Genomic DNA, 16,621 nt, shown 5'->3' with positions numbered 1-16,621 from the left:
GTATATATTCCAAAGCATGCAAAGAACAGGCCAGGATTCAAGGAGACAACATCTGAAGTTATTACACTTGTAAATTACTTTTCCATGCTCTATGTTCTGTATTGTGAGCCTCCTATCATTTGCATCCTTAAGTTTAGATGGTGTTCCAAACCCATAACATTATTAATGACTGGTTTACCATGCAGTTTCTGAACCATGTGCTTGTTGTCACATTTGCCACATTCATCAACTGTTTATGTGTAATGGAGTTGTATGGCTCATTCTAGAAGAAGTCTTTAGTAAAAATAGATTGCTGTACTTAACATGCTTACCAAGATGTGTTTTCGCATGGTTTACTATCAAGGTCCCATCTTTTATCAGGGTGTTTGACAGTCGTGCTGTTTGTCACGTGTACCGCACAATTTGGATGACAGTGGTAACTGGCAGTCGAATAACCAAATTATTTAGTCATGGGTTTTAAACGGGAACGACAGCAAATGGATGTCAAATAAATGATGCAATTTATTCCCCCTTTCCTCCTCGCCAGGCGGGCTGCCACGGGACTTCTGCCAGCCTTAAATAAGTGTTACCCAGATGGTACTCGCATGACGCCCACTTGGTTACAGAATTGTTCCGCGGGAATAACTCGGCTTGCCACAACAAGCAATAGGTCAATTGAGCGGTGAATGCCTGTTGCTTGACTCGTTTTGCATATGCAAATCTCCTAATGTTGTGTCATTTCTGTAAATTCAAGGGAAGGCGAGCTCTCTGGGGTTCCTAAATGAATTGGAAAGGAGCCCAGTTAATGAGGGCAGAGAGTAGAGAGGTAAAGAGAGATGCCGCTCACTTCCTAAGCTCGCTTCCTTTAGCGAGCACAACACTTCCAAGTGATTCGGCTTCGTGCAAGCTTGTGGTTAAAGGATATGTCTGTAGTGGGGCTATAGTGGAAATGATACTGATAGTGATAATAGTCCAGAGGGTACTACAATAAGTTTTTTTTTTTTTTTCCCCTTTATTGTCTTTTTGAACAAGATGCTATACTAGGAGGTTTGGAAGACATTGCCATGGCCAGTTTTTGTCTCTTTTCCTCACTCTTTCAAGCTCTCTACATCAGTGGTTCTCAACTGGTTTTGCTTCAGGGTTCAGGTTATTTTGGACATTAAGAAATAACTCCGATTTATTATTTATAGCGTTGACATGCCTTCATGATGTTACAGACCCATATGACTTTCTTTCATCTTTGTAACACAACAGGAGAAGTTTTGAAGAATGTTGACACTGCCCTTTTTTCCAAATGCTGAAAGTGAATAATGACGGAGTCTAACATTCTGCATAACACCTGCTTATGTGTTCCACGAAAGGAAGAAAGTCATGCAGGTTTTGTACAACATAGGGGTAAATAAATTATGACAGAATTTTTTTAAGTGGGCTATTTATTTAAAGTAATGTAAAATGTATTTAGATTACACTCTACTGGCCAAACAATATTTACATTTTTAAAATGATTTAAAAAAACAAATGTCTCTTGAATTTCGATGATTTTATTTGCTCTGCAGCCAGCTGTCGGCAAAACCATGTTTATACTGTACTTGATGCAATTGAGCCCATATTTAATTTTGTCTGAATCATAGTTTTTCATGGTTTTTGCATAGTTTTTCTCATAGTTTTCAGGATGAAAGCTTTTTCATTTACAAGTATTTACAATGAAATTTAGAATAAGTGCCAAAACTGTACTGTCTCTTTAAGAATATGTTAGGGTGATCAGCACATTAATGAGAGTGAAGTCACAAGGCATCTTTACCGCATCCGTGTTGTCTCGTCTTTGGAGTCAAACCAAACTTTTACTCTCATCACACAGCAAAAGAATCTTGATGCTGATCTTCTTCGCCAATATACTACACAATCACTCTTGGGTCAAATGAGAAAACTTTCCAGCCAGTGACTAATCACAGACATTTTTAGTCACAATAGTGCACAATTTAGTGGCATATGTGAGTGATTTACTCTCACTGCAGAGGGTTGTGCATATGATTTTAACCCATTCACACATCACTTTCTCCTGTAGTGACGGATCCCCAAGTGTGAGTTCTTTAATATGTGCTGTAATTTAAAGAAATGTCACCGTACAGTTCACAGCTGATGCACTGGAGGTCAGGTTATATATTATCAAACAGATAATGTGGTTTTTAGATGTTCATAATGGTTACTGATTTATTAAGATACTGTAGATAGATGATTGATTATGATAGATAAGATGAGATCGCGAACGTGATTGCCGGGTATGCATTGCAACATATTGTTTACATTGCAATGCAGTATGGGATTCTGAGATTATCATAGCGTAGAAGCATAAAAGGTTCTAAAAAAACTAGCTCTTTCACTGTACCTGCCCTTGATGTTGTGAGAATAAGTGACAGACAGAATGGAAGATGGCTCAAGTGGACTCACTAGTTTATATATTCTTTGTTTGACATCAGAAAACATCAGAAACGGCTTTATAACTTTATTCCCTGATTATTTGAATGTTTGTAGCAACAAAAAAAAAAGATAGTGTGCTTATTCATTATGACAACCACTCAGTCTCTCTCTGCTGGTAAACAGATGGTAAACTGAATGCAGATCTCACCAGTTTGATCGTATGCGTCTGAGCGCAGCCTAATGCAATCACACCGGTTTGATTGTACTTGCGAAAGGGTTAAGAATCTATATCGTGAGCATTTAAATAAAGAACATGATTAATCTGAAAATGTATATCTTTTTTACCTAGCCCTACTAACTATGCATGATTGTAGGTTAGTTGCATTTCATTATTTGCATTTAGCATTTTTTTTCCCTAATGTCCATGACCATATCAGAACAGACCTGGGAAGCATTTTTGGGTCACGACCCACCAGTTGAACCACTGCTCTTTCTGTATCTATTTATTCTGTCTTTTTCTCTTTCTCTCATTCTGCTCTCCCTTTTACTCTCAGTGTCTATCTTTTTCTCATTTTTATGTTCCAATCCCCCCGCCCCAATCAATCTTCTCTTTTCTCCTCCACCCGCTTTGCTAGGGCAGCCGCACTTTTACAACAGACACTATGAAATGCAGCTGGGCTGCAGTGCAACTGTGTCCTCTACATCTCCTTAACACACCACAGCTGCGATCAATGCTGCCCAGGCCGACAGCAGGGGCAGGACAATGTGGAGTTGATTTTCTGCAGCCAAGACTTAAGTAAACAATCCACAGCCCTGAAACCTTCATAACACAAGCTCAGCTTACAACAACCGAAAGAATCGTGTTTTAATTTCACATGCTTTGTTAAACATAACATATGATTGCCCTATAAGAAGCTGTATATCAACAGCATTGCTCCCTCGCTGGCAACCTGTTACATTTTGTAACATTCAAGTAAGATACAAAATGACTCTGGTTCCATTTGGATGGTCCTGTAGATGCATGGCTCACCATGACCACATGGGTAGAGAGGTGAAGAGACAATCAAGCAAAACTAAGGTCACATGCTTGTGGAATTCACCTCTACATTGGTGGTCAACACATATACCTTGCATATTTAGTTTACAAACCCGATTTGAGTGGTTAGTGCTGTTGCTAAGGCAAGAATCACTATTAGTATTGCTCATACTTAGGGTTAGAGATTTGAAATAACCTCTAAGCCCAAGTATTACATTTTGACATGTAACTTGTTTCACAGCCTTTGTGATGTGGACATGAATGATACCTCAAATCTTGTGGCTTGTTAGGCAGAGCTTTGCTATTACTTAGTCAGAAATTATAAAGCAGGTAAAGAATTGTTTAGATTTACAGTGAAGGACCTAAAACATATTAATGGATCAGAATATAATAGACTATAATATAGACTTGGGGGTGGATAACCACCTCGCAACCACCCAGAACATCCTAGCAACTACATTGGAAAGTGCTAGAAAAGTACACCTAAGGAACCAAATAGAAATGCCTTGGCCACCCCAAATAACACCATAGCATTGTAATGGAGTTTAAAGGAATAGTTGACCCAAAAATGAAAATTCTCTCATCATTTACTCACCCTCATAATATCTAAGATGTTTATGCCTTTCTTTCTTCAGCGGAACACATTTGAAGTAAAAAAGAATAATAATGATATAATATCTCAGCTCAGTAGGTCCTTAAAATGCAAGTGAATGGAGATCAGACCTTTTAAAGATACAAAAAGAACATACCGTCACCCATACGGCTCAAGCGGTGGCACATTTTGTGTGCCGTATTCGTGTTGGCATGTTACGGATGTAATCTCAAGCTTTTCTTTTGGTTGAGACATCAAGGATAAGCAAAGATACAAATACAGATCTAAACCAAAACCAACTAAGCTTCTGTACAACGTTCCTCCTCCTCCGTTGTAAACAGTGTTGCTCTTCCGTCTGTGTTGCATGTGCCTCAGTTCTCACTTGTCTCACATGCCAACATGATTACGTCACACATGCATACTGCTGCCCACCGGAAGCGATAGTTTATAGTTAATATATCGTTTATATATCATGCTGTCTTTGTGGAGCTTGTTCTGTGAATCATATAAAAAAGTATACTTCTACACAATCTATGAGAAATGGGCTTCAAATGTATACATTTTAATGACAGTAGTCTAGGTAAGAACTCCTCAGCTGGCACACACGATTGTAAGTAAAACACTTCACGTTCAAACCACAGCCCTAAATAGTTTTAACCAGTCATCAACGTTATTCGACCAGCCGAATTCTCCAAGGTCAAGAATTTCAGAGATGAGCGCGAACGGGAGAAATAACACCAAACGAACACATTGGCAGAACAAAAACTTCACTGCATTTCAGCGTCATTTGTAGGCAAACTAAGCAAAGCCTGTTTGCTTAGGAAGTATATATTAGCCTTTAGAAGACATTAATTTAACCACTGGAGTCGAATGGATTATAGTTATGTTGGCTGTCTGTTCTTTTTGGAGCTTCAAAGGTGTGATGATCATCCACTTGCATTTTAAGGACCTACTGATCTGAGATATTTTTCTATTTTTCTTCAAATGTGTTCTGCTGAAGAAAGAAAGTCATAAACACCTGGGATACTCCCAGTACTGTATTATTGTGCTATATGTGCATTTTCTGCCATTGCACTACACAATAATGAACACAATTACCAACACCGTGATTGTGTGGCAATAAAGAAGTGTGAGAATTTTCTTTTTTGGGTGAACTAACCCTTTAACATTGCCACATTTGCTATAGAAAAAACAAAAACTAGTTACTTAACTTAACCAAGTCTACTTTATCTGAAAGGAAAGCATGTAGGTTGGATGAGATGCTCCCCAAGCTTTCATGTTGTACTGATGTAAAGAAATTGTAGTTCAAAGTTGCAGTATGTAAGATTCAGAAACCCTTGTTATTAATGACATTGTGGCCATTAAGTGAAATGCAGCCAGCAACATGTTGCCTGTGCAAACTCCAAAGGGATCAGCAAAATCAATGAAGTAATGTACAAATAGACTGAACGTGATCCACCGACATTATGCTGACAGATGAGGTAGCATAATTAAAATTACACAGTTATGATTGTTTTAGTACAAACTTTGAGACTAAACTAAATTATCAGCGAATAAGGCTTACTGATACACAAATACAGCTACATACTACCGAACTATCCCAGGCAGTTTACTGTTACACTATTGTATGTTTTGTATTTCATATGCTTTTCTATGATCATGAAACCAGTGTACTTGCTAAAATTTATTCTGTATACCTGACTTTTTGTATAAAGAGAAGATTGTTGAAATTATTTGAAAGTTACGAAGCAAGGTAGCTCCCAATTCGTCAGCTTTAGCAGGCAAGATCAAGTTAAGTAAAACGACACCGATCAATCCTTATGGCACTATATACTCATGCTTTGCAGTTATGTAAGCTTACACAAAACCGAACGAAGGTCCCTCCAGGAATCAAATGCCCTGCCGATGTTCACTCTAGTTTTCGTTGCAGACTCTGTTGACTCTATTGAATACCAGAAGAGAAGCCATTACTGTCTGAGGCAAAGCTCTCGGAGCACACAGATATGTCACATCCTTTGGATTTACCCTGTAAATCCGACCTGCATCATTCGCATCAAAATTAGTATACAGGCTTTAACAGGCAACCTAGGAAGTCCGGGAAGGGCTAATTTTTTAAGTTGCGTAACAAGCCGTTCACACATTGGCAAAACAAAAGGTGAATATTACATGAAAATTGTTACATATTGCACCTTTAATCAAGTTGGCCCTGAAGATTTCTAAAATGGGGTTGGTTAAAAACAAAAAAACATAATCTTTTCTAAACACTGCAAAGTGGAGGGGGGTTTGGGTTTGAGCCTGTCAGTTTGCATTTGATTTAGCAATCGCTCCCCTTTACTATAAAATGCCAGTGTGTAAAAATGAAGCCAATAGTTTCTTCATAAGCAGGGCTTTTTTACAGGCAATAAAAATTATTGTTTTATCACCTTACAAATAACAGTAATAATGGTATTGCATACAACCTCAATCATCAAAATGTAAATGCTGCAGATTCTCATTTTGCATTCAATTATATCGCAGCTTGTAATCGACTATAAACCCAAACAAAACAATCAAACCACATATTAACAGGCTCAGCATGATAAGGAAACAATCTTCTAAACTGAGATAATCCATTTCTGACAGCAATCTCCATATGCAACCCCCATCACCTTGTATTTGTTTTTGTGTGATTTCTCTGAAAGCATTGGAGGATGCAAGCTACCTCTAATGTTTCTTTTCCTCTTGCCCAGAGAATAACCCCTCGATCACACTGCCAGCATTTCTTTTTTTTAAAAGTGCAACGAAAGATGAATTTGGGCCATAAAGGCGCGTAGCACAAGGGCTTTTTATCCTAAATGGTCCTTAGAATTGTTATCTATAGGGAAGGCGCATTCCCAGCTCAGTCGTGTTCAATCAAGTGTCCACTTAGCCACGGCCAGGAGTAATTGTTCCCAAGTGGGCCACACACTGACCTGTTAATGTCTGTGTTGACCTGCTAACCTTGTCAGCACGTCTAAGAGAAGAGCTTTAAATCATTGCGATCTCCTCCGGCTCTTTTCATGCTGCTGGGTCAAAAGGGAGGCCGCAGTTGGCAGACCACTCCCTTAAATTGTCCCGTCTTGGATAGGTCATTGGGGTGTTGTGTTGAAGATGGGGTTCTGTTGGAAAGATTCAAGACTCACACTTCTTTATTGCCACACAATCACGGTGTTGGTAATTGTGTTCATTATTGTGTAGTGCAATGGCAGAAAGTGCACATATAGCACAATAATACAGTACAATAGAGAACAATGACAGTGGAGAGTATTTACTGTGAGCATAACACTTTAAAATCTTGATTGCCAGGTGCTTGCTTAACGGCCAAAGTCAAAAGAGCACATCCCCAAGTCTCTATGATATTCTGGTCCCTAGATAAGTCTACTGGATTTTGTTTTCAACCGTTTTATGGCCCACCAGTCAAAAATTGTAAGTCTGATTGCTTACAAATGTAATAGTATACCTTCCTCAAGCCACATAATTCAAGATTTTGTTCATGTCGGTAGCACAATTGGTGCGGGATGAGTTAGAGGTTTGTTCAAATACCTAACCCAAATTATGAGCAATAGTAAGAGTGATGCTTGCCTTAGCACCACTAATAAAGGTTCTTAAATAGTCAAACAACTTTTCACTGTTTATGGTTATTTAGTTGACTATAATAAGGCATAAAAAAGATTACATAATTACTTGGCGTTACTAAGATTCTTCAGACATTAGATTCTTATTACTACTGTAGCCCTGCCCAGTGGTGGTAAGGAGTGATATGGCAAGGACAGAGCAGATCAGTCAAGAGCAGAGAATGAATCATAACCTTGGGCATTTACTATCACATCTTAAAGGAGAAGCAGCACCAAAACCAAATGTTTCTGACAAAGGGTCAAAATGAGGGTGGAAAATTATCTTGTTTTATAAATATATTATTTATTATTATTATTATTTTTAAAACTTAACTAAGATCATAAGTGAACCTCAAGAAACATATTAAAATAATAAAGAATGGCATGTCATGACCCCTTTAAAGTTTAATACATTAAGGGGTTTCTAATGCAACCGAGAGAGAAACGCTATTTAAAGGAATGTTCCTGGTTCAATACAAGTTAAGCTCAATCGACAGCATTTGTGGCATAATATTGATTGCCACAAAAATTTATTTTGACTAATTTCTTTTTTTATTTAATAAAATCTCAAATTGAGGTCACCGTGTGGCACTTGCAATGGAAGTGAATGGAGATTATAAAAGTGAATGTGGCCAATTTTGGGAGGGGTTAAACAGAAATGTGAAGCTTATCATTTTATAAAAGTACTTGCAGTGATTCTTCTGTTAAAACTTGTGTATTATTTTAGCTGTAAAGTTGTTTAAATGGTCATTTTTACAGTAATTGTAGGGTTTAATGAAGTTGTAAAATTGGCTAAAACTTTGCACAGAAAAGGTTAGTAAGCAATTTCATCACACTAAAATCATGTCTACACATATCCTTTATGTCTTGTGGCCATAGTATTAAAAATCGGCCCCCATTCACTTCCATTGGAAGTGCCTCACTGTAACCTCGATTTTTGCTGTTTTTAAAGAAAATGATTTTTTGATTGCATGCCTTATTGTGATGGATGGGGAGACCACATCTTTGAGAACACAAAAACAAAATAGTGTGTACGTCCTATCACACTGTGTGATTTTTGCCAATCTGTTTGCAGTTGTGGGAAACTTGACACACAAATAAGTGGCAATTATCAGACTACTCTAAAGTGGTTGGTAACTGGCTTGTCTCTCAGACTGACAGGGATTGCAATTTGTGTGAAATGCATGGATTAAAAACACATGTGGGAGATGCTGAGGGGTGTTGTACTGCAGCTGGTATGCAACAAGCCACTTAACGAACTAGTTGGGGCTAACCTGCGAATGTGTGTGCATGTGCGTGTGGTCTCTCTTACTGTTGAGGAATGTTTAGCATTAAAAGGTAAATGTATGCGCTTCTGCTCCTCTGGGTGTTTTAGGGACTTTTGCACTGTTTACACTGTTAATAAAGGTATAGTTCACCCCAAAATAAAAATTCTCTCATTATTTACTTACCCTCGTGATATCCCAGGTGTGTATGACTTTCTTTCTTCACCAGAACACATTTGAAGAAAAATAGAAATATATCTTTGCTCAGTGTGTCCTTAAAATGCAAGTGAATGCAGATTTCTTTTTGAAGCTCCAAAAATCACATACAGTCAACATAAACGTCATTGATACGATTCCAGCGGTAAAATGTATGTCTTCTAAAGTGACGCAATCGCTTTTGGTGTGAAAAAATATAAATATTTAAGTACTTTTTTATAACTTTTAAATCATGCTTCCTGTCAGCAGCGGTACGCGTGTGGAATAATGGCATTGGCGTTTTAAATACGCGAGAACTGACGCACGTGAGACACATGGAAGGGCAGCACTGTTTACAAGTGAGGAGGAGGAACACTTTACAGTAGCTTGGTTGGTTTTGATTTACATCTGTATTTATCCATTTCTTTACTCACAATGGTGTGTTTGTGTGCTTATCCTGGATGTCTCAACTGAGTGGAGAACATGAGATTCCATCAGTATCATGGCTACACGAATGCATCATACGAGAGACCGCGTGATCCCCACCCTCTCGTGAAGCATACCGGAAGCGATTGACTATTATTAAAAAGTACTTAAATATTTATATTTTTTTGCACCAAAAGTGATTGTATCACTTTAGAAGACATTAATTTAACCACTGGAGTCGTATCGATGATGTTTATGTTGAATGTTTGTGATTTTTGAAGCTTCAAAAGAGAAATCGCCATTCACTTGCATTTTAAGGACCTACTGAGCTTATTTCTATTTTTTTTTTTTAAATGTGTTCTGATGAAGAAAGGAAGTCATAGACACCTGGGATATCATGAGGGTGAGTAAATAATGAAAGAATTAAACATTTTTGGTGAACTATCCCTTTAAATGGTATAGTTTAAAATGTAATTCTAAGTCTAGAATTTAAAAACATCCAGTGAGCGGCAGTTCTGTGGATGGAAATGTAAGAAGTTCTGAACATGGGGGCCTGGGTAGCTCAGCGAGTATTGATGCTGACTACCACCTCTGGAGTCACGAGTTCGAATCCAGGGTGTGCGGAGTGACACCAGCCAGGTCTCCTAAGCCACCAAATTGGGCCGGTTGCTAGGGAGGGTAGAGTCACATGGAGTAACCTCCTCGTGGTCGTGATTGGTGGTTCTCAGTCTCAATGTGGTGCGTGGTAAGTTGTTCATGGATCACAGAGAGTAGCATGAGCCTCCACATGCGGCATCTCCGTGGTGTCATGCACGATGAGCCACATGATAAAATGCACGGATTGACTGTCTCTGAAGCAGAGGCAAATGAAACTTGTCCTCCGCCTCCCGGATTGAAGTGAGTAAACGTGGCACCACGCGGACCTACTAAGTAGTGGGAATTGGCCGTTCCAAATTGGGAGAAAAGGGGATAAAATAAAAAAGAATAATAAAAAAATTAGTTCAGAATTTTTCACGTTATTAATGTCATGGCTATATTGTATATGACTGCCACATTGCGATCAGTTGAAGGCCAACTCATAAAAGTACCAATGTCTTTCCATAAGAGCAAAATCTGTACATTATTCCAAACTTTTGTCTGCCAGTGTATACATACACAATCAGAGGAACCATCATTTCGGCCATCAAGTAAAAAAACTGTAAATGTTACAGTTAAATAATCCAGACTTGATTTTTGTTTATCGTTTTTCACTAAATGAACATAAGGATGAATGGGATTATCATTTTATGTCAATTAACTAATTATAACAACACATAGTTATAGAGCTCAACAGTCTTGTTCTGTAAGTAAAAATCCCATACATTTTTTCCTTGGAGGAATTTATTTTTAACAATAGCTCCAAGGTTCTTAATTAATGGTAAATGCTTCTGCTGAAGCCATCAGTATTCTTATTTCTACCTAATTTAAAAAGAAATTGTTTAATAGTGGAATTCCTGGTGAAGTTCGTAAAGTTGTGATTCAGTTGTGATTGGTTTGGTTCATGCTTAAAACTGTCTTATGAAGGATTTTATGAAATCCAGTAAAAATTACTGGAAAAAATACATTGTGAAACATGCTGAAAAAGTAGTCGAGCATTATTGCGCTTTATAAACTGCAATGTTTACCTACTGGTATGGTCTTTTAGGTAATTTAATGGCCAAATAAAAAGTGCATTAAAATCATCATGGTATTCACCATGTTGGTTAATTTTATGTCACCAATAAAATATCGATTATATCATTTATATTTAAATGATCGCCCAGCCCTACATTGAATGCTATGGCAACAATAGCTGAGCTATTTGTCCTCACACTATTAAAATGTCTCTATGCAGACTGCTTTAACCCATCCTTTATTTGTCACTTTCTGTTCTGTCTCTCCTTTTCTCACCTTTTTTTTTTTTTTTTTAAATCCCCCTTCCTTGTCTCTTACCCTTTTTTTTCTGTCACTCTCTCTTTTTCTCACTGTTCCTCTCTGAGTGTCACTCTTAATAAGAACACACTTGACTAAATGCTGACCCCTGCAACAAGCCTTTTACTACTCAAATCACCTTAATTGATGGACTCTGCTGATTGGTCAAAGCTACATGTCAGTGACTTACGGGATCTGACAAAACGTTCCGGAGAATTCTGTCAAAGGGTGTGTGGCCGCAGCATTTACTTAGATGACTCGTCTCTTGAGTCACTACCATTCATCTGAACAGCACAGCAGATTCGGTCCGATTATCAGATGCTGTGTGTAAATATCACAAGTGTCAGAAACACTTGGTGTTAAGATGCATTTAGGTCAGTCCCGGAATTAATTTGTCACCAAATTAAGCATTTGTGGTCTGATTTCATCACGTTTTGCCTTTTTTCCTTTCTCTTTTGAGTCATCATCCAGGTTTATGTGGGTTGAGTGAATTTAAGGGACTTCCCCCACCTTTACAAAATGGTATCCATTCCTGTTTGTAATTTGCTGATGTGAATATTAATTTATCACACCCTTTTGCTCTCTTTTCTTATTTCAGAATTCAGATTGAGCTAGCTGCACCACATCCAATGGTTCCACCCCTTAGTTCCTGTCTCTGAATTCTGATTGGAAAAATGGAATGTCAATCTCGTCAAGACAAGTGATTGTGGTATGTTATCTACAGAATTCCTCCCTGCAGCCCTAAAAATTATTGTTTTATTCACTATGCTATATCTTTTATGTTTGTGTGTGTGTGTGTGTGTGTGTGTGTGTGTGTGTGTGTGTGTGTGTTGTGTGTGTGAGTAATAGTAGTAGTAGTAGCAGTAGTAGTAGAGAATTTGTGTTCTACTATTTTTTTAAACCATTTTAAACTAGTAAAATAAATTTTTTTAATTACTATAACCCAGTTGAAAATTGTTTTGCTCTTTCATTTCTCAAGAGACTTATCTCTTACAAGAGATTTGTTTTAAATTATTAAAGCTATAGGGTACAATGGGGCTAAAGGGCACCCCCTTAATTAAATGTAGCTTTTTTCTGGTCACAAAATGTATCAATGTAAAAAAAAAAATGAATATTGATGGGGCAATATAATTTGTGTGAAAAGAAAGGTTGTTTCAATTAAAATTCAGTTTTTAAAAAAAGGTGGTGAGGGAGCCATTTATCCCTCACTTGGGGTAAAAGGCCCCTAGGGGGTTTAAAGTGATATCGTTTAGATACCAGGGTAATAATTATTGTATATAATCTATATTATAATAATAATAGTCCACTATTGCAAACAATTTTGAGACACCAAGATGCTTTTTGAGTAACAAATTAAGATGAGGCTTACTCAAAATAACTACTTCAGAAAAATGGAACCATTTCCTGTTAATTTCAAACACATTTGGCATTTAATACATCTCAAGTATTCTACAAACTAATCTCTATTATGATTGGTTTAGTCAATGTGAGCCCACTTTGAACATTTTTCCAAACAAATCTATTGCCCCAACTTAAGAAAAACAATGTGTTTAATAGGGGCCTCTAGCCTCTACAACAGGGGGACCTTTCACCTTAATACTATTATTTTAAATATTGGACAGTTATTAAATTGTTTTTTATTTAAAGACCTTAAACAAAACTGAAAATGATAAAGAAGTATTTTGTCTAAAGAAAATGGATAATTTCCAGGATATTCATTAGCAACATAAATTTACAACAAAAAAACTAAAATTAAAAACTAAGATTAAAAATTAAATCAAATTGTCTCACAATCAATCAACCTTTGGACACCACACACAAATATGTCATGGATCAGGAACATTTTGCTGTGCATAGTGACAAACAGGTGTTTAGGACAGTGCTGTGGTAGTTGTTGTTGCCATTTAGTGTTTTGGGAGAAAATAAAACCAATGGAGCCTTTTACCCCGTTGTACCCTACAAGTAATGTGGATGGCATAGCTCTGATCATTTGTAAGATTTTGATGAGAAATGATCGAGTTAATATCGAAATCTCAGACTTTTGATTGCAGATATGTCTTGGCAAATCCGAGTTTGAGTTTGAGACATTGTTGAGATCTCTACTGAAACTCTTGAGGTTGTGAGATTGCTTGGAAACTTGGTATGAAATATAAAGAGACTCCCATTTGATCTCCATTTAAAGGAATAATTCACCCAAAATTGAAAATTCTCTCATCATTTACTCAACCTCATGCCATCTCAGGTGTGTATGACTTTCTTTTTCGGCTGAACACAAACAAAGATTTTTAGAAAAGGATTTCCGCTGTGTTGGTCCATTCAATGTAAGTGAATAGTGGCCAGAACTTTAAAGCACCAACAAGCATATAAAGGCAGCATAAAAATTATTCACACAACAAGTGGTTTAATCTGTGTCCTCGGCAGCAATATTATAGTCGTTGTTGAGAATAAAATAATTTTTTTTTGCCTTTTTTACTATACATTTTCCTCCCTGCCCAGGAGGTGGCGATATGCTCAAAGAATGTGAATCATAAAAATAAAAAAAAAGAAGAATGTGAAAGTGGACATTTAAAGTATTTAAAAAAATATTGATCAGTTTCTCACCCACACCTATCATAAAACTTCTTAAGATCTGGTTTTAACCACATTAGTCATATGGATTACTTTTATGCTGCCTTTTTATATGCTTTTTGAACCTTCAAATTCACTTGCATTGAATGGAACTACAGAGCATCTGGGATGGCATAAAGGTGAGTCAATTGTATCCTATTAATTTCTATGCTGTCTTGAAGAAACAACTGAGATATAAAGAGATCTCATTTGTGAATTAATTGTCTTTTGGAAGACTCATTCTGAAACCCCAAACCTTCTTAAAAATGAAAAGGAGTTTTTTATCTGTGCTGGGTTTCACCCCTTTGCACTTCTGCCTGCAGTTCTGTCCATTTGCCTTTGTCCCAGTTTTCTTGTCATTGTAACTTTGCACTTATGCTGTGCTGTCATTCACCAGTCTTCCTGTCTTCTTCACTCGCAGCTGCGTGTGTGCGTGCCTGCATATTCACGACTGGCAGAACACTTCTCTGTGGCATAGTCCTGGCGTGGTGCCAGTCCCTGCCTTTGCCCCCGATCAGAAGCGATTGTGACATTTGTGTCGAGGTAATGGAATCCTCGCACAATTAAATCCCCGACTGCGAAGTGCTGTCACTCCATCCCTCCATCCCTCTCCTCTCTTTCATACACAGGAGGGAAGACCATGTGATGATGAGACCGTCTCAGCACGGCACCCCTTGCTAACTCTCGCCACGTCACTTTTTGTTTTTAACTTCTCCTCATAAATATTTCTCCGTCTGGCAATTAATTACCACAAATGTCAATTAACCCCCTCCCTCCAAAAAAACAGTATCATAGGAGAATTAAATTTAAATTATAAAAATTACGTTGGATGGCGGCATCGTTAAATTGCTTTAATGAATTGTGCTGAAGGTGACAGTTGTTATTTTGCAGCCTGTCATGGCGGGAAGCCCTCTGTGTGTTTTTATACAATGTGAAGTGGAGGATGAATAGAAGAAGAGATGAGATTTGAGAGGGGAAGAGAGGACATATTTTCCGCAGTAATGGTAGCCGCTCTATGTAATGCCCCATTTGTAAGATACAGCGTGCAATGGCGTGAATCATTGTTTCTCTGCCAATGAGAGGAGCATTTAAGGGTCTCTTTCTGTTTCTTCCTCCCTTCTCTCTTTCATTCACACAATTGCTGATGCTGCGTTTACCCACTGGTTCTGCTTCAGGCTCGTTCCTCCATACTGCACGTTCTCATAGTTTACATTCAGAGTACCTCGTACACAACATAGATGGTAAAAAAACGGGTGTGCATTTTGTAGATTGGAGGAGGCAGTTTCCTGAATGCATCTTTGTTTGATCTGTAATCTGTGACTGTACACGGTGAGACAGAGGCAGGATTTCCAGGTCGAGTGTTCAAAGGCCCACTCCCATCCCATTTTCAATTAATGATCCATGCACCGTGATCTCTTCACCTCAGACACAGGGACAGAATGTGGCCAGAGACAGTACTAGGAGGAGACGGACCACTTGCAGAACAGAAGAAATGGTAACTCTTAAAATGGTGGCTGTTGGAACAGAAGTCTTACTTTTCAGTAAAGCTACAAAAGCTAAAGCTTTTTTAGAGGCAATACCTATTTATTTATTTATTTTATTGACTCCAGCAAGCACACGCAAATTAGCTGTATCGGCATGAAGAATACGTAATAAGCAGGATAACGTGTGGCCAGATGACAATTTTTGCTTAATAAATACTAACTCCAGTGCTGAGTTGAAATTCCACTGTTTCTGGAGACTTTTGTTCTCTTTCTTCATAAATAATAACATAATTTCAACTCAAACCATTATTTCATGTCTATTTTAATTAATCATCCATCCCTCTGTCCATCCATCCATCCCTCTGACCTTCCGTCCATCCAACCAAAATTAAAGTTATTCAGTAACGTTTTGCTTGTCATCTTGGACTTGCAGTGACACCTAGTGGTGTGGATGCCGCATCTTTCAAAATCAATAGTTTTCAGTTACAGATGTTGTTGTAGAAATTCACTATTCACAATCAACTCGTGGATTAATTTAATCCAAGAGTTGAAAGTGTACCATAACATGATGGTTACTGAGATTAAGCAAGTAGTATTAAGATGGTCATGTGATTCTAAAATGGCAGCCCCCATGAGTCCTCATCTCATGTGAGAGGTCACAATTTTATACAAAAGTTTTCAAAATTACAATAAATTTCTTTAGAAGTTAAACTTTTTTTAATGGGTGAAAAATTAGAGTGCAACTTTAAACTCTGACAGGGTGATTGGGACAGTGATAAGAAATGATCCCCCTTCTTATATAGCTACTTAAATAATTAATTAAATGGACATGAAATATTGTTTTCAGTAGAAATTATGTTATAGTGTGAGACAAAAGAAGACAAAGACTACAGAAACAGCGGAATTCCACCTCTTTGCATTTTTGTTGGTATTTAATTTGCAAAAACAACCATCTGGCTTCTCGTTATTCAGCTTATTACATGAATTGCCAAGTAAATAAATAAGTGAACATGAAATAATCATTTTAGTTTATTAAC

General features: G+C 37.6%; 1 protein-coding gene across 7 annotated transcripts in view; it reads left to right on the top strand.

Annotated features, from left to right (window-relative positions):
- LOC127653897 (forkhead box protein P1-B) overlaps positions 1-16,621 on the top strand; it is a 234,780-nt gene that overhangs the window by 10,554 nt on the left and 207,605 nt on the right. For all 7 annotated transcript variants that reach the window (XM_052140737.1, XM_052140733.1, XM_052140731.1 and 4 more), the window contains exon 3: positions 12,092-12,202. The gene's annotated coding sequence lies outside the window, so the exon portion shown is untranslated. The remainder of the gene's footprint in view (positions 1-12,091; positions 12,203-16,621) is intronic.

Source organism: Xyrauchen texanus, chromosome 13, assembly GCF_025860055.1.
Source record: "Xyrauchen texanus isolate HMW12.3.18 chromosome 13, RBS_HiC_50CHRs, whole genome shotgun sequence".
NCBI lineage: Eukaryota > Metazoa > Chordata > Actinopteri > Cypriniformes > Catostomidae > Xyrauchen > Xyrauchen texanus.
The sequence above is the reverse complement of the archived record's forward strand: the minus strand, read 5'-3'. Positions and strand labels throughout refer to the sequence as shown.